This window comes from Podarcis raffonei, chromosome 5, assembly GCF_027172205.1.
Source record: "Podarcis raffonei isolate rPodRaf1 chromosome 5, rPodRaf1.pri, whole genome shotgun sequence".
NCBI classification, from domain to species: Eukaryota; Metazoa; Chordata; class Lepidosauria; order Squamata; family Lacertidae; genus Podarcis; species Podarcis raffonei.
In genome coordinates, this window is record NC_070606.1 from 40,400,132 (window position 1) to 40,426,902 (window position 26,771).

The window sequence follows — 26,771 nt, forward strand, 5'->3', positions numbered from 1 at the left end:
GGATTGGTACAGTGCATATTAAAACAGAAAACGTTTTGATTGAATGTGCGAGTCTGTATGGTCAAGCTCCCTGCTGCAGAGGTGAGAATGGTTCTTACCATGCCTGCTAGAGGGTCCATCAACACTGCAGATCTGATTTAAAGAGACAACCTCTACCAGGTTTTCTCCTTCACTTAAAACAGAATCAGACAACTTACATTAAAACATATCTCTCTGAAAGGGTAATTAAAGGGGACAGAAATGTGTTTTATTAATACAAAGAATTGCATCAGAGGGTGACTCTAAACACTGAAGTATGCAATGCAGTCAGTTTCTTATTCCTTACTCAGACCATGATTTCATCCTTAAAGAAAATCACTCATCTCACTGTTGCAGGAAATGTGGAAATACACACACACACACACACACACACACACACACACACAACACTAATGTGCTTGAAGGAGGAGGCAGGGAATATATTGAGGCTGTCAGACCTCAAGAATTGGACAGAGTTGTGACTGTTTACATGTTTTTAGGTTACTGAAACAAAATGTACATACATTTGCCATTACATTACTGAGCTGGTTCTGCTTCTACTTAACTCCTCTTTCCCTTATACAACTGGTGACCTTGTCATCATTAAGCCCAGAGGCATGAATGGGGAGGGGGAGGGGTGCAAAACAAAAGGAGAGGAGAGACAAAATAAGGGGCTGTCCTCTGATCTACAAACTCCTGTATTTTGTTCTTCTCTCTCTCTCTCTCTCTCTCTCTCTCTCTCTTATAAAAACACAGCAGCATGAAGACTGAGTAATTTTCATCTCCCCAGAAGCAAGATACATGTTTCTATGGCATCTCATTAACATTTATTGCCCCACACTTTCTTAGAAGCAGCATCTTTGAAAACAAGGACTGAAAAGAAGCTTCACCATCATACATGACGATGCTAGAGTATTTGTATTTGACTATGATAAATTGGCATGTGACGGACAAGCATGCAAAGACAGACAAAGCTGCATGCTGAAAAGGGCACACGAGTTACTACTATCATGAGGAGGAGGTGGCAGGCCAAGGTTTGAGTTATTTGGGGGAGGGTATTATTCATAGGGCATTGGCACGAACTATTCCTTTAGAGCCAAGGGGGCAATGGTATTACTGCCCTGCCTTACTACGCAGTTGAGTTGGTTTTTTAAACGTAAGTTCAGGCTTCTCTAGGGCCAGTCCTTACTGTTAGGTAGGATGACACAGCTCAACGTATATGGTGGGTTTGGGTGGGGGTCACAATTAAGAAGCAGCAAATAGTCAATTATTAAATCTGTTACTATATCTTTGTCATCATGGAAGGTTCCATTTGCCCCCCCCCAATGCCAAAATGTCTTAGAGTTTCCTCCAGTGCCCTGTTGTGTCTACTAAAAATCTTATTGATGGATAAAACAGAAGATGGGTTGTTTAGGTAAAGGTAAAGGGACCCCTGACCATTAGGTCCAGTCGTGGCTGACTCTGGGGTTGCGGTGCTCATCTCGCTTTACTGGCCGAGGTAGCCAGTGTACAGCTTCCGGGTCATGTGGCCAGCATGACTGAGCCGCTTCTGGCGAACCAGAGCAGCGCATGGAAACGTGGTTTACCTTCCCGCTGGAGCAGTACCTATTTATCTACTTGCACTTTGACGTGCTTTTGAACTGCTAGGTTGGCAACAGCAGGGACCGAGCAATGGGAGCTCACCCCATCAGAGGGATTTGAACCGCCAACCTTCTGATCGGCAAGCCCTAGGCTTTGTGGTTTAACCCACAGTGCCACCTGCGTCCCTGATGGGTTATTTACAAGATGGTAAATTTCCATAGTATGCATATAACTGTTTTCATGGGCAGATTGCTGATCAGGTTTGTAAACACAATCTAAGAAAGCAGGGAGACATCAGGTTTTACTATATTGTCTGTAGAAGATGACTGATCAGCAATTGACTTATCCACTGGTTACATGCACACCACAGCATGTTATTGTTTGGTAAATGTTTAGCTGCATTCACCACCAAGCAACAGGACTTGGGGCTCATCTGCTTGGAGATTTTGAAAGTATCCCACCAAGCATTTTACAATAGCTTTTGTAAGGATGAAGACAACCAGTTGCTCTGAAGCAGGGGTGAGAAACCATTTTTCAGCTTGAGGGCCACAATCCCCAATGGACAACTTTCTGAGGGCCACATTGCTAGTAGTGGTGGACATGGTTAGCAGCAAAAGTGGGGGGATGTGACTCATTCCTTTGTACAGTAGGCTGCATTCTAACCACACAAAGGTATAAGATTACTATACAGCCACACACCCATCTTTCTGTTTTCAATTCCAGCCAGGCAGAAGAACACAAAAGCTACAGAGCAGGGCTGGTAAGGTCAGGGGAGAAGGGTGTGGTCCAGAAAGAGGTGTGAGCACATAGGGAGGTCTGGAGGGTGGCCTTTGGTCCCTGATTCCCCACCCCACTCTAAAGTGCGGTGAAACTGAAGTAGCAATAGCCGGTGAAGCATTTTGCGCTGAGAAAACCCTGTTGGCAACCATGGGATTGCATGTTGCTGGTTTCAGCATCTCCTGTCTCTACTGCCATCTCTACTGCCAACTTATAAAGTTATGAGCTGGAATTTCCCTCCTCCAGTGGCTGCTGGAGGTTTTGCCTAGTGAACCGTCTAGCTGCTTTAAACACACATTTGCTGCCCTAATAGAATGTTGTTGAAAAGTCAATTTTTTATATTTTGAAGGAAGTATGAAGAAGAAGCATACAGTAGGTGAGAAAAGAAAACTTGTAAACACAGGTTGTTACATCTCTGCTAGAAAAGGAGATTCTCACTGCTGGCACTGGGACAACTGGGACACCTTGCAGTCTGCGATGTATTTAGTATCAATTGCACACTGCATGTTATTGATCAAAAACACCCTAACATTTGCTGTGACTTTCTTTCAGATATTGTAAAGAAATCTTGCATAACTAACAGAGCAGACATAAAATTTTGAAAATTATGGCTCAAATGAATCATTATCACAAGCATGTACCCCACTTCAAGTTGTCACGCTATTGGTAATATCCATTCAACAATATTTATTTATTTATTTAAAGTATGGGATTACATTCAGAAAAATGCTGCACACATGACGCTCAATGCTTAGGCCAATTAGCAAGCTATTACAGCACAGTTAGTCCAATCCTGAAAACACCAGACATGCTTAAATCTCTAAAAAAACCAAAAAATCAAAAGACATAATATTTACCTATGCATTCCTTTTAACAAAATGATTAAGCAGGAGCTATTTTTTTGCTGGATTGCAGTTCCATTCAAAACAATGCTCATGTAACACATTTATACTGTAATCATGTACATGCTTATCCAGAAAAACCCCCACTGAGCCTTACTCCCAAGATTGCACTGAATGCAGATGGATCTAGACAGACTTTCTCTGAATTATGACAAAACCTTAATCCAAAATTCCACATTCTGTCACCAGTAGGACTTTCTGAGACCACTCTTGTTACAAACAGCACCCTACACACCAAACCAAGCACCCCTAACATTAACAATTCAATATCAGTTTCTGTAAAGTAGCCCAGTAGACACACCCAAGGGAACTCTTTAAAATATAGGTTTAAAAGGAAAAAGAGAGGCATCCAGATGTATAGATGGGGAATCCCTAGTAATCTTGAAAATGTGAGAACATTATAAAAAAATATTCAGGAATAATATATGAGGAAATGCAGTGTCGCAAAGTGAAGAACAAAACTTTGATTGTAATCCTTTGCTCCACCATGTAAGGATGCCACTGATTTGTATGGAACTTATCAGAGCTAATAGCATAGTGGCTAACAAACTCAGTTATGAATTCCTGCTTGAGTTGTAATGAAGGGGTACGTAGTTTGGTTCTAAGGAGAAGCCATTGTTTCCTGCTATGTGTACAAGCTTCAGGGTTATGTATTTCTTCACTGCCCCCGCCTCCTCTTGCACAGCTGTGAAGAGGAGAGTGGAAGTTTTTGCTTCCAATTTTAAACAAACCGAACAATTTTATTTAAACTTGTCAAACTCTCGTTAAAATGCAATTAGTTAGAATGAGCCAGGATCAAACCGAGGTTTCAGATCCCAGCTTATTTTGGAACCAGAGTCTCCCAAGTTTCAAGAAAATTGATTCTGACTTCATCCTTGTGACTATATACAGGGAGAGCAAGGGGAGGGTCTGAGGCCAAGGCTCACACATGTGGTAGGAAACCCATTACATCTGCATGAGTCCTGTCATTGCTGGCACCTGTCCATCTCAAGAGACAATGGAGTGCACTTCCAAGGATGAAGTCAATCTGCTGCATTAGCAGCACTGAAATGACATCTCCAGGGCACAAAGCCTGGGCAATGTGTATGGAGGACCTAGGGTGCCCAGATAAGACCCATTTTTTGGCCTTGCTGGTGTGGTTCAAAGAAATCACAGCACCAGCTTGGCTGCAGGAGATGCCGGAAGGAGGTGTACAAGGCATCGTCCAACCATCTTAGGAACTCCACTCCGGATTTGTGTAGGCTTTACTCCTTAGCCTTTTCTTCACCCAAAGATATCCCGCAAGGCAGCAGAGGATTAGGATCAGAATGTTCCTTCTCCTAGATGGGCTACCTTCCCATGTTGACAAACCCCATTTGCCAAATGTATATTAAATGCTTCAACAATAGTCTAAAAAAACCATATAAATTGTTATTTCTGTCACCATCAGACATAGGGTAACAGTATTACCAGCAACTAAAATATACTCTTTCATAGTTCCTGAGGGTGGGAAGTGGTAGCATGTTTTAGAAGTATAAATCATTTGAAGTTATTAGCCGAGTTACTAGTGTCAAGTAGTCTAGTTGGGAAGAATGGATACCGAATTCATATTCAGATTAGACTAGACCATAGGGCATATGGAATATGAAAACTCTAGTATAGTACAGACCATGATTAAGAAAGGTTTCTAGCTGAAAGAAAGGCAGTGCATTTGAACCTGTCCAAAATCTAATTAAAACTTTCTCTGCCAGGGAAACATCCCTGTTAAAAGAAACATGCTGATCTTCACGGCTGTTAAAATATTTTCGTATTGGGGCATACCTAGATTATGGAAGAAACAAATTCTCTGGCCTTGTGTAGTACATGCTTCATTAATCTTAATACATAAATGAGAAGCACACCAAGAATAAGCTAACGGAGCCTTCATATTTGAACAGCTCCTACTGATGAGCTTATATAAGCTTTCAGACAGCTAATCAGCAAGAAAGGTATAGCCTTATTTGCTTTCTCTCTGTAGCTCTACAGACTTTTGATCATAAATTTTAAAATATGTTGAAGTGGTGAATTCATAGAAATATTGCTGAGGAGTGAAAACCTGTGATGTTTGGCAGAAATTTATCTCTAATCTTCTGAAGCGTTAGAGAGCTATACAGATGGTACCTGCCCAGAGATTTCAAGGGAGGGTCATATCTGGCTCTAAGCCTTCCCATCCTTTCTTAATGGTACATTCATAGCTCATATTGCATGCCACCAAGTCATTTCATCAACAGCATTATCAGTTCATTCACTCTTCTCTATCTCAGCAGCCCTTCCTCATAAGATAATATAGAATCGAGCCATTCATTCATTTTCTTCAACTCATTCATCCTCTGCCTTCCTTCGAGCAAAGAGGTTTATGTAATTTGTCTAGGAATGAGGATTTATCTAATTTTAATATGTTTAGTCATCCTTTCTGGTCTAAGAAACACAGAGAGACATGATGTGCTGCTGTTGAGGCCATAACTTGTCCCCTTGTCATCCAATGTTCTTCTTTCTTGTGTGGAACCTGGCTGAGATGCTCTGTCTGCTGCCACCCTTACAGTCCACAATTTGGCTGTGATCCAGAGGGGCACCCATGCAATTTTATGAAAAATCCGGTCTTACCAGTGAAGTTGAGAGAGAGAGAAATCTGGCTAAACCTTGCTCCCTACTTCTACTGGCGTAGGAGCCCCCTTTGTAACTGCTGGGGTGTAGGTGTACCAGAAGCCAACCAGTAGTGACTGGTTTTGCCCTGCTGTAATGCTGGCTAGAATCCCTGCTCCCAACACACTCAGCCAATTCGGAAGAGCTTATTAAGAGAGAAGGGAATGCCAGCCTGTCTGACGACAGGAAAAAATGTCTTCTCTCTGGTCTACTCATTGTCTATACATGGGTGGACCTCCAGAGTCCAGGTTACTGTGTCTCTGGTGACTCTGCTTTTCATTGTGTTACAGTTAGAGCACCAAGAAGTACATTGCTATGGTCACAGTCACAAGCTGATGGGTCCAGGAAGAAAACAATCCTGGGGTTTAGATATAGAATGAGCAATCCTCTTTTAGTATTGAGTTACCACTCACCCCTTGTCACAATTGATGTTGAATCCTATACCTGGTGCTGGGACAGGAGCTGCAGCAGGAGCTGTTGTCGAGAGATGAGTTAGGTGAAATTCCCACTCTCTCACCCAAACAAGTGGTCCTATAAGGGGCCTTGAGGCTACTAGGCATGTGCCAACCCGCCTCCTGGTCTGATGCCATTGCCACACATCCAGGTGGCTAGGTCATGGTTGAGGGAAAGGTGCTATCCATTTTCAAATGTTTTTACAGCAAGTCTCTGTACAGCAAGGTTGTCAAAAGCAGGAACCCTGCCTGTATGTCAGGGGTGGGGAAATGGATCAAGCTGGAGCCTTCTCTCCACATGGGCCAAGTTTGACAGGTAGACAAGACCACTGTACTCAGGTGTTTTCCAAGTCTTGATGATCAAATGTTTGTTGGGTCTTCAAAGTGCTTTGCAAAGCTCTATGCAAGCAGGAACCACCAGGTGATTGTTGTCATAGCCCTATCCTAAGCCCCGTTGCCAAGCAACCAAGTGCAGAGCTGTGTGGGATGGGAGGCCAAACAAACAGGAGATAGGAGTCTCTGAGATATGTTTGCTGGCAAGCCAAGTTCACATGAGAAGTCTAGAGTGTTCTGAGGGATGGGCAAACAGCTGTCCATGTAGTTCAATGTTCCAGGGGTCAAGGAAACCAAGCGATCAGAAAGCCAAGGGTCCAGATGGGGAGCAGCAAGGTAGGGCCAGTAACTACAGGTGTTGTTCCCAGCATCTGACTGCTGCCAAAAGCCCTGTTTAAGAAAGCTGAAGCCAACTGGTTCTCATCCGTGCCTTCTCCTCCATTGTCCTCAAAGGCCAACCAGCTGCAGGTGGAGTCAGTCCATTTTCCCTCCCTTCAGACTGCTGTTCAATAGGGAAGGTTGACTCCTGGCCCATGACAATTGTCAAGCAGGTGGGTGTGGCCTGACCTGGCCAAAAATGGATAAGAGGTTTCCCACTACAACTTGTAAGGCATACCTTGCCACTGAGAAGCTGTATCCAATAAAAGTTGTGACTGGTTTTCTGAAGATCTTCTGTCTTACTTCCGTCCCTCCTCTGTCTAGATCCACTCCTGTCTGAAGGCTTAAATCTGCCATGACAGAGATTTTCCAGAACCTTCAGCAGTTCTTTACAGAGTCCTACCCCTTTCCAAGTATATTACCTTTATGTTTTTCATAACTGAAGTTGGAGAAACTTTCTGGTATAGAGAGTCCCAATGCTCCACAGTAAAATGTTTCAAAACCTTTTCACTGGCGGCTGGGTGCACTGGAAAAACATGTGTGTCTATATTGTCTATGTGTCCTATAGGGGGGGGGGGTTAAAAAAAAGTTAAATGAATGAATGAATGGCTCTGGGTGAGTCTCAAACTGTACATATATCAAGACATATAAAAGAACACATAGAGATCATTACAATAAAAACATCACAGTACCCAAAGCCATTTTTTAGTTCTCTCTCTCACCATGTACTCATGCTCCCACCCTGGTCTTCCCTCAACACTAGTTGAATTCCTCCAAACAGAAAACCAAGTAAAACACAAGGCTATTAAAATGTGGTCTGCTTGCGGTGGCTGCATTCTGCTATGCTGATAGCAGCTGCTTCCATACACAGGCAGAGCCTGCAGCTTCATACACTACCACATGTTCCTTTAACGTAGGTATCATTGTGGCATGAAAACCTGCAGGTTGTGTTCATGGTCAAGAAGCCACACAAATTATTTGCTACTAGCAGGGATCAGCCATCACAGGCATACAGGGTAGGGTGTGGGATTGAGTTGTGTCCTATACGAATCATTCAAGAACAGAAAACGATAGAGGTGAAGTTGAGTAGGTATTTGTTCATTTGGATTTCATGGCCTTGCAGCAGGATCTGGATTATTTCACGATCCATTAATAATGATGGAAATGTCACAAAAGGTATGTTACAGACTACCATTAGTCATACTTAGCCAGAAAATTAGAGAGAGAAAGAAAACACGTGGTACTGCTGAATGTTCCCAAAAGCTTGCAAGCAAAAAGACAAGTGCCCTGATTCAGCTATAGTTGTGCACAGGTCTATGTGACTAAATGTGAATGAGCTAAACTGAGATTAATGCAGCGCAGGCCATTAGCTTCCAACTGCACACTCAATGCATGGCTCCTGAGCTTGCAAGTGAAATATGCAGCACTGGAGTTTAGAAAACTTCTAAACACCTCATCTAGATCATCTCATCTAGATCAGGCTGAGCAAGCAGTTATAGCCATTTATGCAGAAGTATTCATCAGAATACTAAATGCAGATAAAAATGTTCATGGAAGCATCTGACAAAAAACAGAACAAAGTGTAAATTTTAGAAATGGGATAATCCACCAAGCAGGAAAGGGACCAGATGATGATGATGATATTATTAAGCATTTTGAAATTAATCCTGTGGCTAACAGGGTGTTCTGAGAATTTTATTCCTTGAGCAAATAATAATAATCTGCGTTCGAAAATTACAATTATATCCTGGAATTTTAATGATTTGCTCAGAAGGAGCCCTTTTGGCTGCAAAAAAAAATTTACTCCAGGATAAAAATGAGAATTATACTAAAAGGTATTTATGCTACATTGTTTGTGTATGCTTTCATCCCAATTTTTAATATGTTACTTAAATGTAAACCTCGGTAGCTTCAATGGAACTTTCTTCAAAATGACTTGTTGAGATCAGAATAATTCGTCTATGATATCGCTATAAGGGGTCCGAAGACATTTCATGCAAAACACAGTAAAAAAAAATGTTTCTCATTTTACCCCAATTCAAGTTAATGTCCTAGATTTTCTAGTTTTGTTTTCTTATTGTTTTGTTCAAACAAGACAGAAGGTTGTCTCTTATAAATGACTCATCTCTTAGGTTTTAGCCACTTCTCCTGTAGTTAGTTTCCAGAAACCAAAATCTAGCTTTCTAAAATTGCTTGGATTGTTATTCCCACTGGATTTCATGCACACATTCAACCGTGAGCTTCAGTTCTATTGTCGTGTCTCAGTAGAATAGGGGGATAAGAAAACCAGACAGAGATATCAATTGTACTTCAGAAACAGGCCTTGTCTTATGATACCTTGCCAATCATAATAAACAGTTTCTGTGACATCCTACCCAACACAACAGTGGTGAATCTTTACTCCATATTATCAGAAAGAAAATCCCGGCAGGAACATTTGCCAACTATTGATCGACCTCCACAATCCGAACCACACAGTGTGCCACCAATATCCTATCCTAGCTATCAGCTAACAAATAGCAGTCTCTTCCCAGACAGCCTCCTGTCTGTCATATGAAGCAATAGCCATGACAAAATAATTAATGCAAAATAATTCTCTAGTTGCTGAAAGGATAGCTTAATTAAAGCTATCGTCCTCAACCATTTATTTTATAAAAGCCCCACTGAAGTAATTTGGGCTGCTCTAGAGACAATTGATTATGCTTTTAGACTTGTTTGAACAAATTCAGATTTCCCACAAGAAATTAGATGAAATATTGACATAGGTGATCACTCCACAATAACCATCATTTAAAAGGCCATCATGTACCACCTGCATTTAATCTATTTTACAGCTTCCTTTACAAATAAGTTGTTTTTGGCTGCCAAATTTAAAGGCACAGGTGAGAACTTATGAATAAACAATACATGTTGCATTCTGGGTAATTTCCAAAAAGAAGAAGTCTCCAGTTATATGTTCTGTAAGGAAGACTCACTATACGATTAGTTTTCTGTGCAGTGTATGTCTAACATGCTCACATAAGGCCTCAGATCTAGTGTACAATATGAGAACCTAGATTAGTTTATTAAGGGAACTTTCCAAAGGAATGGGACTCTCGTGCGGTATAAATTACAAGTTAAATACAGTGGTACCTCGGGTTACATACGCTTCAGGTTACATACGCTTCAGGTTACAGACTCCGCTGACCCAGAAATATTACCTTGGGTTAAGAACTTTGCTTCAGGATGAGAACAGAAATCGTGCTCCGGCAGCGCAGCAGCAGGAGGCCCCATTAGCTAAAGTGGTGCTTCAGGTTAAGAACAGTTTCAGGTTAAGTACAGACCTCCGGAACAAATTAAGTACTTAACCTGAGGTACCACTGTATTGTATCATAAAGGGTACTAATAGACACACTTCACAGGGTATGAAGTACAAACCAGAATGGAACCAACAGCAGGCTTCACCAGCCTGGTACCATCCGGATGTTTTGTACCACATCTCCCATCAACCCTAGACTGATAGGCTGATAGGAACTGCCAGATAGCTGTGTCGTATCCTGTATTTCTGTTTTTTTTAAAATAAATTTTTTATTAGTTTTTTCCACACATAATACAAGACAATACAACACAATACAAGACAAACAAACATACAAACACGTATAATTTCTTGACCTTTCATTTCTTAAGCCTTCTTTCAGCGACTTCCCCATACCTCCCCTTTCTGCATCCCTGTTGACAATCTTTTCAGCATCCCCTAATATCAATATAATATCTCTTTAAGTCTTATTTCTCATATCCAATTGCTAATCGCTGCAATTCTATTTTACGTTGCCCAAAACATTTTAGCATTCATTAATTTTACAACAGTTCTTAAGATAGATTTTAAACTTCTTCCAGTCCTCTTCCACCGTCTCTTTCCCTTGGTCACGGATTCTGCCGGCGTATCCTGTATTTCTGAAGGCTTCTCACTGTGAGAGGAAACCTTGCAATGGGTTTGCCCGACCGGTAAACAGCAGGAAGCAGGAAAACCTCAATAGTTGCATTTATTAATGAACTACAGAGCAGCAATGCAACAAAGCAGCTAGAACTTGCTACTCAAACACTAAGGTTCCAACTAGTTCCCAATGAACTAAGGAACTATGCCTAGAGAAGGGAATTCCTACTACAGTGCAGACCTGTCATTTAAGGAGACAGGCCACACACAAAACAAGCTGTCTGTTGTTCTGGGGGCACAATTTTAAAAAAGAAAGATCTTGCTGGATCAGATCAAAGACCCGTCTAGTCCAGCTACCTCTTCTCATTGAACTAACCAGTTAATTCAGAATAATAGCCTCCTCTATTGCTTAACCTGATGTAGATTAGATTCCCTATCAAGGTCATAAACCCTGAATGTGTGTGTGTTTATGTGCATGCGTGTGATGTGTGTGATGTGCGTGTGTACACAAACACACAAAATCCTACTTTTGGACAAAATGGTCAACCTTTCAAAAGGGTAACTTTCAATTTAGAAAAAAAAAATACCGGAAAACCAAAAATTATGAAATATTCAGCTTAGTAAAACTTATTATTTATAGTAAACAGTTTATTATGGCAGTGGTCATATGTACTTTAAAATCCTGTATAATGGTAATTCTATAAAGGGTTCTTTTAAAAAAAATCAGAATATAAAAATGTAATAAAGATAAAACTTTGGCACAGCTAGAATATCTTTCAGTACAGTCAACTTCCTTTCATGCTTTTCAAATTACTTTCAGCAAAATTTCCATCAAGGCAATATTTAAAACATTCACAAATATAAATGAAGGGCCTGGGGCTTTTTGAAAACCAGGCAGATATATTAGTACTGTGTGCTGTTTTCTCAAGAGCTTCTACTAATACATCTTATGACTTTAAAAACCAACTATGTGTTATCAACTATGTGACCTGATTATATATATATCTTGACTTGGAAGTCCTGCTGTGTTCAAGGTAAGGGTGCAATGGACTGCAGCTTTCCATCAAATTTCCAAACAAAAAGCAAAAATTATTTTCTGAACTGAGGCTTCATTGTTCACTGTATTGGTCTTCTGTTTGGGGACTACTTAATAAAACTAGTGCGTCAGTGAGCAAAGCACATGCATTTTTTTGCAATCTCATGATTTCAAAATGTTGTCCTGTGCACCTGAGTGGAAAAATCAATTATTTAAGAGTCAAGAGCTAGGAGAAGCTCTTCTGAGAGTGGATGGGGAAGTAGGAGAATCAATAATGGGAGGAAAAAACTACACCTATGTCCCTTGCTGCCAGCTGAAAGGCTAACCAAAATGAATAACTGAAATGATTATCTAGAAGACAGTAGTTTGGGAAATATTTAGTTACGTCTCAAACCATTTACATCAGGAAAATGTCACATTTGCAGACCCCCTCAGTGATTCCTGTTATATATATTTACCAAATCTGTTAGGATAATATGGCCACAGCGGAGTATTAATTACCATAATTCCTTGTTTGGAATATCTATAAAATTAACTAATGAAAAATATGGTTTCAATGAATCTAGGACAGCCTTGTTTAGAAATGACTTTTGGCAGTGTTCTTAGAAACAAATGTATAAATGTGATTTTGCTTCTCTTTCTCATAAAATATGTACCATCTGGCAAGCAAATATCAAGAATACTTGTTCCAGAAGTTTATGTTAAAATGATTTTAGTTTAATGAAATGGAACAGCTTAAGGTGGTGTGTTCTTTTCCTCCATGTGCAAAGTAGAACAAAATAAAAACAGATCAAGCACTTTCTGTTTTTATGCTATACAAAAACAAGTGTCTTCTTACTATGCAATGCATGTTATTCCACTACATAGTGCAAATACATTGCCAAACATATTTTGAGCAACAGAAGGCTAATGCGATTACAAAGTTAAGACTAATTTGTGTCTTTTATAATCTAATTTATGCCTCTTTGAGGAGTCTTATTTGACCCCCATTCCCCTGACTGACTGATGCCAGGCGAATTGCCTGGTTTTCAATAAAAGTATTTGGTATCAATAAGCCAAACGGATGTGGCCAGAGGGGTCTGAGCAAGGGCCTTATTTTATTTCGTAACCTTGACATGGATAAAGCTATATATTTGTAAAAGGAAAGCCATAGTCTATTCAGCAACATTGTGTCAGCATTACTCACCAAGTGGAATTAAAAACTGCACTACAGTTACCATGACAACCAGCTGTCTCCTACATACAGCATCAGTTTGGATTTGTGCAGGCCATTTCCAACAAAGATTTAAGTCAACAAATTCAGTCTTACCCTGAGGTAAAACCTGGTTTAAGAACAAACAAATAAAATTATGGAGCTGAACGTATTTCGGCTCTAGATGTTTACCTTTCCTAAATCATTATTATGCCTTTACCCTTCAGCTTTCTGTAGTGACTTTGACCAGAAACTTATCGGGGAGAGTGAGCAAGATGGACCCGTTCAAACAAATAATGGGATAGACAGAATTCCTGTCCCAGTATTTAGCCATTTTTAAGTATAGCCACCATTTTATAGGATAGCTAATCCCTACCACCACCACCATACACGCTGAGTTTTTAAATCAGGTATTGTTTTGGAAGCCACACCGTAAGAGAAAATACGAGTGAAGTATCAATATTGACAGCCGTCTTTTAGGTCCCTTGCTTTGTAATGTATTACAGTTCCAAAGTAAGGGACTTGCTGATTCCCCTTTGCTTTAACAATTCTGCAAATTAGCTTCTGAGCTGAGGAGTAAAGCTTGCATAACTAAATAAATAATTTAGGGCAAGCTGGTTAGAAGAGAAAGCACTGTCCCCAATAGTCCAATATATTATACGCTAATATTTATCACCATCTAATTATGTTCTAAAGCATGGCATGGATTTTCTTGTACAAAGACAATGTATCATTATTATCCACTAGGGGAAATGCTTACGCTATTGCTTTCAAAAATCCTTCAAGGGAGAAAGGGAGAAAGGCCAGAAAAATGAATGCAAAGGGCAATACTTATATATATAAGTAACTGCTGGTATCTAAAGCTCTGTGAGCCTCTGGTGCACATGGAGAGCTCTTCCTGAGCAGAGGTGGCATAATTCACTAATGAAGTAAGGGTTGCTACAGGGCTGGGGAACCTGTGGCCCTCCCATCCCACTTAACCACTGGCCAACCACACCTGGAGGACCACAGGTACCCTGCCCATGATTTAATTAGTACAGTGGTGCCTTCGTTCTCAAACTTAATCCATTCCGGAAGTCCGTTCCAAAACCAAAGCGTTCCAAAACCAAGGCACACTTTCCCATAGAAAGTAATGCAAAATGGATTAATCCGTTCCAGACTTTTAAAAACAACCCCTAAAACAGCAATTTAACATGCATTTTACTATCTAACGAGACCATAAAATGAAAGCAATAAACAATATACTGCAGTCACACAATAAATCAATCAGTAGCTGAACTGGGTTCCACACAGTCACAAAAACAAAACAAAAAAGAGCCGCAAAAACACAAAATAAACAGCAAAAACAGACAGACCTCAGCGTAACACTCAGAACGGTAGTGTGGCACTCAAAATGGGGAACGTTCGGCTTCCGAAAAAAGTCTGCAAAGCGGAACACTTACTTCCGGGTTTGCAGGGTTTGGGTTCTAAGTTGTTTGAGTACCAAGACATTTGAGAACCAAGGTACCACTGCCCATGTGGCTAATTCCATAACAATGAAATCATTGTGCAACTCATGGAGTATATGTCACATACACCAAGCCCTCCATGTGCACTACAACCCTTCCAACAGAGCTGACATTATGAAGGAAGTTCACACTTAACCCGGAAGTATAAATGATTCATATAATCTCTGAAAATAGTGTGACACACAACTATTAAGCTATTAAGCTGTACTAACTACTAGCAACTCTCCGACTTTAATTTGGAAAGTTCTTGTCGTTTGTATTTTTGTTGAAAAATGTAATGTTGTCCAAAAGCGAGCTAACTTTGATTTTAAAAGCAGATAAATTATGGCGATTTTTAAAAGAAAGGTAATCAAATTTTGTTTATCACAAGTGAAATAGATACGTTTGTATTGTATCCTCTTTCCTTTCAAGTTAAATAAGTATTATTCATTTAAAAGGGGGGGGCAAACAAAACAGAAATGATATTCTAGCAGTATTTAGTTCGTACAACCTATTAACAAACCTCTCCATCCGGAAAAAAGGAAAACAAAATGCACAATAATATTCTTCTAAATCGTCATGATGGAACAGTGTTATATGTTTAATATCCAAAACATAAACCTTCCATTCTAAGAAGAATCAACTCTGCACCTTTCCTGAAGTGAGTCTGATATGGTTTACACTGCTCTTACTCAGAATTGGTGAGGTTGGACTGCCAACAGTACTGTTACCTCTGGCTACTCCCCTACTTAAATAAATTAGTAGGTGCATCACATGCAGACATCAGAGGCTAGATGTCGGGAGTCCTGATTTGAAATTAACCCAGAAAAGAATTAATTAATTTTTTATGAATCTGTACTTTTTGGATTAATTATGAATCAGGTTATGGAAGAGAGGGGTCACACATTTTAAAATGATGTTTATCTGAAAGTGTTTAGGGAAGAAGAAAAAAGCGAGCCTTTAAAATGGAACCTGTTCTGTGGCGTTTAAAATCTGTGAAAACAAAATGAAAGAAGAGATGGCAGGCATAATTTCAATCCCATAAATGACTAGAACATTTAGCAAAGTGTATAGCAGGTAAAGTGCATTTCACAACTGACACCGCATTGTGAAGACCTACACAGCAAAGCAGTAACAAGATCTGTGTTGTCCTGTCCAAAAAACTGACATTCAGCCACATATGCTTGACTTGTTTGATGCTGGGAGTGAAGAACCAGGACAAGGTGATATGGGGGGAGGGGAAGAGATGTTTACTTTGAGTTTCTGTGATCTAACTCTGCTTCTTTACACTACTGCATTTTCTGTCAACCTTTATCTTTAGCAAAGCTCCTCAAAGGTAATTATTTTCCATAATTAATTCTTAATAGTACAGAAATGCATGTGACCTCAGTGATCACTACTTTAACCAAAATTATCCCTGACAGACTTTGCAGAGGGGCAACGCCGCAGGTATGAAGAGATGAATTGACTGTTGTCTCAATATAACTTGACGTAATTGAGAAAGGATGTTTGTATGGATGCAAGATACTAGAGGCAAAACCTCAATTCCATTTTCTTTGTGGACACAGGTTTCCCGCCTGGGATTGGGATTTACTCCTAAGTGGGCTGAACTCAACGTAACTACAGTAGCTCAAAGTCCCAAAACATCTGGAATAGCCGTATCTCTCCCCCCCCCACCCCCCGGCAAGCTCTAGCAACATGCAGTGCTGTTCTCCACCGTGGCTGTACTAAGCTGGCACTCTTCCAGTTGCAGCTGGCTGACTACTTCATAAAGACAATCTAGGTCAGCTGCTGCTGCATATTCATCTTGCTTTGCTCCTACTACCATTCTCGACATATTCCATTTCATGTCTAGGATGCTCTCTGTGTAAAGGGTCACAAGATCAGCAGAAGACAAACATTACCAGGCACGAGTGCATACCAACAGATGCAAACAGATGCAAAATTTTAGAGCCTTTTCACCGCAGTTCCAAGCCACAGTAATATAAGGTACTGGTTATCTTACAAATCGGATGGTTAATGATGGACTGTGAAATATAGGGGTAGTCAATGTGTTGTCCTCTAGATGTTGTTGGTTTGCCAACGCCCATCAACCCCAGCCTACATGACCAATGGTGAGGGATGATAGCCAGCATCAGCAACACCTGGAGAGCAGCACATCATTTGCCCCTGGCTAAATATTACTGTGGCATCTATTAAATATAGGTTTGTTTATCTTTTTGGCTACCTGAATTCACAATATAATAATGTTCCGCTTTGCCGGCAGTGGGAAAGTGCCGGCAGTGGGGCAGCTGGAATGATAGGAGTTAAGCCATGCAGGAGAGAGTATTGCCTAATAATATCGCTGTAATGGCAAATAACAGCAACATCCAGAAAATTTCTCCTTTTCTTAGATTAATGCTGCAGCACAAAGGTTATCCAGGAAAGGGCAATTATATCCAAGCTTGACAACACATATAGCTCCTTATTATACATCTTGATAGGCAAGGGACTAGAATGGATCAAAGCCAAGAGGCAGTTTGTCAGGAGCACTGATGTTAAGAAGATATTCCTTTATTAATGTTAAATAAGTTAATTAGGGTTATGCCTTGCTGATTGCCCTCAGCTGTTGAATGCAGTCTTTGGAATGCAAGCAGCAAGAATGGCCTGGGGTCCTTAGTCATATGCTTAGAGTGAAAGAGATTTGCTAGTTATTGGAGAAAGCCTTCTCTAGATTTGTAGTTAAGAGACAAGGCAGAGGAGGAAGCACATATACCCCAACAAAAGTCACACGGCAATGTGCCTTGCATGCAGGTTAGTTACACCCTAATATCAACATACCAAATCGTTTCTGAAAATAAAAAGCAAATGAGAAAATGCAGTGATTTAGAATAATTATTGCCACATAAATTTCTTTTTTCAAGGGAAGTTGTAGAGAATATAAACTCTGCTGTGATTATCGTTCTTCGATCCCATGGGGGTAATTCTCATCTTCTGTTCCTTTCAATAAGGATGGCAAATTAAAAAATAGGAAAGTAGTTTCTTCCCAAGGGTAGCATGGCAAATGAAGACATGGTTAAGGAAATGAGCGAGATTTCTGTAAGCAGCCCTGGCAAAAGGATGATTTGTGACTTGTCTTCATTTTCCTATTGACTCTGATGCTACTGACTGAAGTACTGCATACAGAATAATATAAATTTGTGCTCTGTGCAATATCCTGTTCCTGCAAAGAATACTGTGCCTTGGATAATTTAAGGAATTTCATGAAAGAAAAGTTACCTCTTCCCCATTGTAGCACCTCCTGAAAAGTCTTTCTGGTGAGTTAGGGGGGCACTCTGGAAGAATGTGAGATGGGTACGGAGGCTGCTAGGGTGGGGGAATTGCCCCAAGCAGACTTGGATGCTAAGAAAGAAAATTTCTGGTCTCCTGTCACCTCCTCCAGGAACCCCCAAGCCCCATCCCACATTGTTCAGGAGGGCCAACCCTCCATGGAAGGTTTTAGGTAAGCAGAGGTAGAAGCAGGAGGGATAGGAAGCTTCCCTTTCACTGACTACATTTAAGATTCAAACCTATACATTTATTTCTCACACAACTGTTGATATCCTATGAAAGCATTTTGTGTGTGCGCTCTTGCCACAAAATGAGGGGGGCACTATGTTTTGTGCCAGCTGCCATCTCCCCCTACTATGTCCCATAATGATACTATATCTGAGGTAGCCGTGCATTTCAGCTACATGTGTGCTGTGAAGATAAAAGGACTAGCTCATGGTTAGCCCGAGAGAAGGATCATGGAGTGTTAGGTGAAACCTATGATATTTATGATCTGAGAGCCCAAATTCTGCCACTGATCGTGACAATGATACCACTCTCAGATGTGTTAGCAGACCCTCTCCTGCCTAGGTGGACCACTCTGACTGCACATAATTTCCAGGATTATTAACAAATAAAATCCCCTTCTCCACTCCACCCCCACCTTGGGCTGTATGCTCATCTAATAATTCACAAGTAACTAAAAATACATTTCCCCCCAATTATTCCTAATATCAAGACTTTCTCCTCACTAGTAAATATAGTGCCGATTGGTTCCATCATTTTGGATCATGGCTGTTGTCACAAAGGCTGTCTTTATTACAAAACTAGATTTCTGTCACGGGCAGAAGTTCACCAGCAAGACATTTGTTAAAATGTGTGAGAGTTGCATTTGAGGTGAACATATTTGTTTTGCTTTCCTTAGTATCTATTGCATCAAAGACCTTAGCAATGGAAGAAGAGAAGAAAAGCCCCAGAATGCTATCACTATGTCAAACAAGTAATGCAGCAAATACAGAAATTTATTAAGAAATATTGTTTTTGAGCCATTTTTATCTCTGTCTGAGGGCTATGAAATCCCAACCCTTCAGCAGGATCTAAATTGGATTCCAGCTAAAGGTTTTGACTATGGCATATTCTGGTTGTGGTTTCCAATTATTTTTATTTGCTTACAGCACTTGCTAGAGGACAAGAGTTAGAAACAAAAAACAAAAACAAAATCAAGAATGAATCAGTAAGGAAGTAGCAAGAAGAAAGCATTTAGTCCCAGGCCACTCTGGACACATTTGTTATTAGTGACAGGTACTGTGAAATGAAGCATAAACTGAAATCAAACCCATCTTTAAAGTTACATTAAACTGAACTGACAAGAACACTACATGCAAGGGAGAAAGAGAAATGAATTGTTATATAGTGCTTTGATCTCAAAAAATGGGACCAGCACAGTACTTAATTTTAAAAACATAGTGGAATTCAGGCTAGGAGAAAGACTGTCTGCTGGCACTTTTAATCTGAAATACATTGTATCCCAAAGGTGCCAAAATATATTCTTCTTCTTCTTTGTCTACTGAAAGGCAGTGCTTCTTTCCTGGGGGTCTGCAGGGGTCCGCATACCCCTAAACATTTTGTGAATCTTTGTACTTTTGCCTATTTACTGTATTTGTTTTTCCTGATTTGAACTATAAAATGGTGATTTTCTTGAGTCAAAATGGGCGTACCCCTAAACATTTTTTTTAAAAAAGCACTGCTGAAAGGTATCTAGAGATGATTAATAATAAATACCTTAAATAATACTGCTGAGAAGATATTAATGAATGTTACCTGGTTAAGGACACCAAAGTTTCTAACATGTTGCATCTTATGCTTTATGTTTATAGGCATTTAGGTTTCCTCTAATACTGAACATGGTCCCAATCTCAGTGATCATGAAGGCTCTGGCATTATTCAAGTATGGTAGCCCAGACGTGACTCCCTCTTACACCGCATAAACAGAATTATCCATCCCTTGGATTTGTGCATCTTTTGAGTGCCCATCACTATCAACCACAGATTTGGATCAATATAGCAAGCAAGCAAGCAAACAAACAAACAAACAAACCAGTTATTTAATATTTACTCATGCTTTTTATTCTTTAAATACCAGCTGTGCTGCTTGGACCATGAAGGTTGTGAGAGATATAGGATTGATAAGAAGCATCTTCAGCCACATGGTGGATGGCCTAAATTTGCTTGTAATGAAAGCAATCACCCCATGCAAAACTGGAAGCAGGTTTATCATAGGATACAAAGCAGTATGATATGGCGGAAACTCTTGAGAATCCCATGGACTGCAAGAAGATCAAACCTATCTATTCTTAAGGAAATCAGCCCTGAGTGCTCACTGGAAGGACAGATCCTGAAGCTGAGGCTCCAATACTTTGGCCACATCATGAGAAGAGAAGACTCCCTAGAAAAGACCCTGATGCTGGGAAAGATTGAGGGCACAAGGGGAAGGGGACGACAGAGGATGAGATGGTTGGACAGTGTTCTCAAAGCTACCAGCATGAGTTTGACCAAACTGCGGGAGGCAGTGGAAGACAGAAGTGCCTGGCGTACTCTGGTCCATGGGGTCACGAAGAGTCGGACACAACTAAACAACAACATGATGTGGAGGGGTTGGGCATGATGAGCTACACATGATTACTATGGGAACTACCATCAGCCTAAACTCCCTTTTCTTGCCAGAAACCAAACCTCAAATCATTGCCGTTTCTAACACTGACTGCTTATATGTCCATACAAGCAGGGTTTATTCTTGGACTGGGGTCCCTTATTCATTCTTAGCCAAAGGGTGCAAAACATTTGCTTGTAAATTTATAAACCGCACTTCAGCAGAAAACATAGCAAACTGGTGTACAAGATAAAAACATAATCGTAATAGTAACATTGGTTTAAAAACATGGATAATATGTGAAATAAAAAATAGCTGGTTAAAAAAATTCCAATTCCAATCAGGTTTCTGAATGTAATGCCTAACACAGGGATGGGAAACAGACATTTCTACTAAAGTTGAACTCCATCTCCTAACAGCTCCAGTAACCATGGCCAATGGTCAAGGATGATGGGAGCTTTGGTACATCAACACCCAGAGGGCCATAGGTTCCCTATCCCTCGTATAATGTACCCATTTAATGAGGTGCTTGTGGCATCAAATAGGCATCTGGTTGGCCACTGTGAGAACAGAACGCTAGAATAAATCGATCTTTGATCTGACCAGCAGGGCTATTCTTATGTGCCTGCTATTTCCACAATGGGTGCGAGGAAACATGTGAGTTGCAGATGAGAGGAGGGCAGGGGAGAACTCTTCAGCCAAGGTCACAAAGAGTTCTGTACATTTATGCGGCTTTCTGGTGTAAAGGGGCCATCCCCCCCCCCCGGTGTATTCTCTATGTACTCCCAAGCAATCGCACACTTCTATATTAAACAGCAGTTCAATTTATAACAATTTAAAAGCCAGCTCAGCAGTTTGGTGAAGGGAGATGCCAGCTGGAAAAGTTGAAAAATAATTACAGTGTACTGATATTTCTCTGGATTGTGGCCAGTGATGCTCTCTCCCCAATAGCTACTTTACTTAAAACTGGCTTTCTGTCCAAACATGTGAAGACATATTTCACAAATGCACCCTTCAGCTGTGATTCCTACATTGCAGGAGGTTGAACTAGACCTCCCTTGGGATCCCTTCCAACTGTACAATTTTATGATAGCTTCTCTCTCTCTCTCTATATATATATATTGTATAGATATAAATATATATAAATGCTTCCTGTGAAGCACTATCAACTCAATATTTTTGAAAAGTACCTAATCCACTTTTAATTTTTTTAATTAAAGATTTTCCGGTTTATTTGCTTTTAATCTAATTCAAGCGGCACACAGAATAACCCAAACCATTATTTAATTCCAGGAAATGTAATGTCAGTAAACCATACAAATTGTCCAAAATGCGAAAGCTGAGAAGAGTTTCAATGGCTGATTTATTTTAGGATCAAATGAATGAATGGAGGAAGTCAAGAATGCTTATTTGGTTCTGAGCAATTTAACCTCTTCTTAGATACACACAAAAAGAATATTGGAGAGGGACTCATTTGCTATTTCGGCTCACAAAGAAGAGAGAACATTTTCAGTTATGCAGATAATCAAATGAAAGATTTTAAAGACATGACTGACTGAACCAATTATGGCAGCCCAAGCTTTGTGTTTCAGATAAGCAAATTAGCCCATAATGAACAACTGTGTTCCTAAGAGAAGTTTTAATTATCTACTGGGGAGAGTAGTGGGCAGTAAAATTAAATCTGCAAGATCCATTGAATTATTCCCACATCAATTTATCTGGAGCAGAAACAGGTACATGCAGCTAGATGCAGCTACATACAGACCAGGGTTGGGTGGCCTTCATCCCTCCAGATCTCATCAGCCCCAAGGGTCAGCATGCCCAGCAATCAGGCATGATGGGAGTTGTAGTCCATCTGGAGGCAAACAGCTTCCTCATCCCTAATATAAAAGCATGAGCAAAATTTATTTATGATTGTAGGGCAGATTCTCCTGAATAGTTCCCAACAATGAAAATCCTAACAAAAATAGAATTCCAAGAAATAAATGCCTTCATTAGTTAAATGAACAAATGTGACAGAATGTTCAAAAGTATAACCATCCAGCACACCCATATATTCAATTTTGTCTCCCTAACATTTTTACAGATATTGGGACACAGTTCATGGGCTGTTCCTTCTGCACACTCTCAGAGTTAATTAATGGGAGTGCTCAATAACAATGCTGGGAACTTGCACTTTGCTACACAGTTTTTTGGAGCGTGAGATCTTCCAGCTGGAATGTTCACTGCCCAAACCAGTTTCTCCCATAGCAGAAAAACAGCCAACTTCCTTCTGCAAAAATCATCTTTCAAATCAAGCTTAAATGGCTTTAAGCCCCTTTGCATTCCAGTTATCTTCACCAGAGAAGAATTCTGAGGAAAATAGTGGGTATTGAGCCATGGGAATACTTTAGCCAACAGGGGGTGGGGTGTTAGGGGTGCAAGAACCAAATAACCACCACCAGTGAATAGGATCAAAACCCTTTTGTGAAAACCAGCCAGCCTAAATACGAAGTCGTACTTAATATTTTAAAATAAGTCTGATATAATTAGCAAGCAGTCTCCTCAATGGCAGGTATCGTTAATTAAACTGATTATAGGTTGACTGAAGTTTTGTAGTGATTAATAAGAAAATATAATAGTCTGCTGCGGAGATGCATCCTACATGTTAACATTCTTGAATAGCAGTCCTAGAAAAGCAGTAATTTTCTTCGTTATTGCCACTACCACTAGTATTGTTTCCATAAATAGAGCCTGTATAGAGTCTGCTCAGTGGAACTAGTTCAGCATAGTTGAACATTATCCAGCTATATTCACTGAAGTGAGTGTAATGAGCAGGAGTTCTGCAGCACTGAGTGGGGCAAGGGGGGGGGGTCTGGTTACACTGACCTGTCAGTTAGTGCCAATGACTCAGGAGATGATTACTCTGAACTAACCAACTGAGCTATCCAGTTTAGCTGTGCTTAATCTAAAAAATGCATCACAGCTCAATCAGAAGCTACTGACATTTCAGGCCTAATAAATAAGGAGCAGAGCAAAGAACCCAAATACTGATTAAGCATCTCATGTTAAAGAATAAAGGCATAATAAAAGCCATTGTTCTGTGACTGTAAGATCTGCTGCAAAGGTGCACTTTGAAATACCTTTTAAAACATCCACCACAGGTTATAGTCAAATTGTACAAGTTGAAGTTTTTGCCAGGCTTGAGTTTTAGATAACTCTTACATATTACACGGCAAGGGACTCCAGTCTTTCTGCCGGGTGTGAAAAAGAATGTAGGGCTTCCAATCAGCATTGTTGACATTAATTATCACTTACTTGCACAGTGAAGAAAAAAATTCTAAGAAACTGTGCAATCTTTAAATGGAAAAAGGGCCAACCCCACCCCCAGCATGTTTTGTTACTTCAGTTTGTGTTTGTGTGTGTGTGATGTTGGTGAATGTTTGCATTGTTAATGTTGCATAGTTTGCATAGTTATTTGCACAGAATGTTTTCATAGTTAATTTGTTGATTCCATATATTTCCATATATATTTATATACTGCCTATATAAAATAACATCCTATAAAATAAATCCTTGAGGTAAAAACATAGCAACACACTTTAAAATATATTTTAAGCAGGAAAAATCTGTTAGAACAAATGGATCTTCAATTGTCATTTGAAATTTGTCACTTCTTGTACTGCAAGAGGGAAGGCATTCCAGAGGTGGTCAGTGCTACCAGAGAAGGCCCACTTCTGAGAAATCATTAGATGACAATGATGATGATGATCATTAGCATTTCTATACTGCTTTTCCTCTCATAGAAGCCCAGAGAATAGTTAAAGTATCATGCAACATGTACCTAGGCGGGCAAAACTGGATCAGACACACTCCACCCAGCTCACTGACCCAGGTCTCAGTAAAGCGGACAAGCTTGGCTCCCTCAACTGCAATAAAATCATAGATGAGTGCTGTTTTGCTGTGAACTGACTTGTCATTTAATTACACCAGGCTACAGGGTTCCAGTAGCTGGGCCATCAGATATCTGTAAGGTGGATGAAGGATCTGAGAGAGGTATGGTCTGTAGCCATTTAGACCCCACTCCCTTCTAACCATACCTGCCCATAAGAATAGCTTGCTGGATCAGGCCAATGACCCATCTAGTCCAGCATTCTGTTCTCACAATGGACAACAAGCAAGCAGGATTCGAATGCTAGAACACTCTCCCCTCCTGTGCTTCCTGTGGAAGCGTTACTGCCTCCAACTGTATCACACACAGCATGTATAGAGAAACTAATGGGTTGTACCCAACGCTGTGAAAGCAGGTCTGCTTACAGAATGGGCTTCCCTGGCCCTTCTCCTAACTGCCACTCCCTGAAAAGCTTCCATGGAGGGTCAGAACAGTAGCAGAGCTGCAGCAGCAGGAGGGAGCAGTTTGATGTTGCCTATTTTTGGAAATATCCCCTTCCCAGTGCAACTCCCTATGCCGCATATTTTGGTTAACCCATACCCCTTCTCTGCTGTATCTACCTGAACTGCCTTTCTGCAACTGGCATCAGTTTGTCCCTCCAGCCTAAGAGTTTATCTTCTTTTCTGAGTCAGATCTTACAATAGTCAAGATATTTCTCTCTGTTTGAGAGACCCTGACCTATTGGGAAGGCACAGGGTCCTTCCAATACATGACACCTGACTGTGAGCTAGAGCACCTGACAAGGAGCATGGAAAGGTACGATACGATACAATAATCTTTATTGTCCCATACAAAACAACAAAATTGAAAAAAATCTACATCAGAAATTCAAAAACCAACAAGCCTGCTATCCCAGCTATCCCAGCCCTGGTTAACCCCCTAAAAACTCTGACACTCCATAATTAAATACAATATACTCCTATAGAGACTACCTTACACTGCGTTTAAAACCAAAATTGCATTTGGATAGAAACTATTTCTCAGGCGGCTAGTCCTAGTCTTTATAACCCTGTAGGCAGAAGCTGAAAGAGATTATTTCCGGGGTGCGCACTATCCTGCACTATCTCTGCAGCTTTCTTATGACACCTGGAAGCATAGATTTGACCTAAGGCGGGAAGAGTGCACCCAATTATTCTCTCCGCAGTCTTTACAACCCTGGACAGCATTGTTTTTCCCCTGACCGTGCAGCTCCCAAACCACACACACATGGTGTGTGCCCTAAATTGCTTGTTTGATTCAAAGCATGTATTCTCATCAATATGGATACGGGTGACAAGCAGCACGCTTTCCTGTTCTATAGTGTGACATTATTAAGACCATCAATTACTTGACTGACGAGAAGTCAATACTGACTAATATTTGTTAGTGTTCTAATTCAACAGAGCCAAAGCGACCTGTGCTAAATATCTTTCTTTGGAGCCAAAATTCAACCGGAGGCGTTGGTCCTACAAGCTTGTTCCAGCATGAAAAGAATCTGAGATAAAAATGTGAGAATCCGACAAAACTGATATATGAACAGAAGTCCAGTGACCAGAGTTATGCCTTTAGCAAAGCTGGCTTTCTTTAATATGATGGAAATGGAATGGAACAATGGAACATTACAAGTCCAGTCTATCCATATTTTGGTCTGTGTTTATAAACTCAAAGAAAGTCATAGGTTCCACATTGGTTTTCGCTGATTGACTTCAGCCCTTTTCCCTGCTCCATATTTTTAAACAACAGTATGGATTAGACCGAGATGTCACTGCTGTAACTCATACTGAAAACCAAATGCTTTCAACCCATGCTGAAAAACAGAGTAGCAATGAGAGATAAACAGCATAGCAGTATCTGGGGACTTCTCTTCAGCACCTCTTTTTAAAGCTGTCAAGAAGAGTTTGCTGATTGTCCATATCAAGGGCTAGACTTTCTAGCCAATTTCCACCCATGTATATCTTTCATCGCCTAGTAGACTTGGATTATTTACAGATGATTCCACAGGCCCCTGCTCAGCACTATCATTCCTCAACATCAGTAGCAGTTAAAAATCTAAGTACGTCACAGCTAAGGCTGCAGTCACAAAATACACCCTTACTTACAAGGCTCTGCTCATAATCACTTCACATTTGTGTCAGCGTACATTGTTTTATGAAAACCATCTTCCCCACCCTTTCTGCTTGAACGTGAATCAGA

General features: G+C 40.4%; 1 protein-coding gene across 1 annotated transcript in view; it reads right to left on the reverse strand.

Moving 5' to 3' along the window:
• ADGRA1 (adhesion G protein-coupled receptor A1) overlaps positions 1 to 26,771 on the reverse strand; it is a 310,291-nt gene that overhangs the window by 74,409 nt on the left and 209,111 nt on the right. The gene's annotated exons all lie outside the window — the stretch shown is intronic.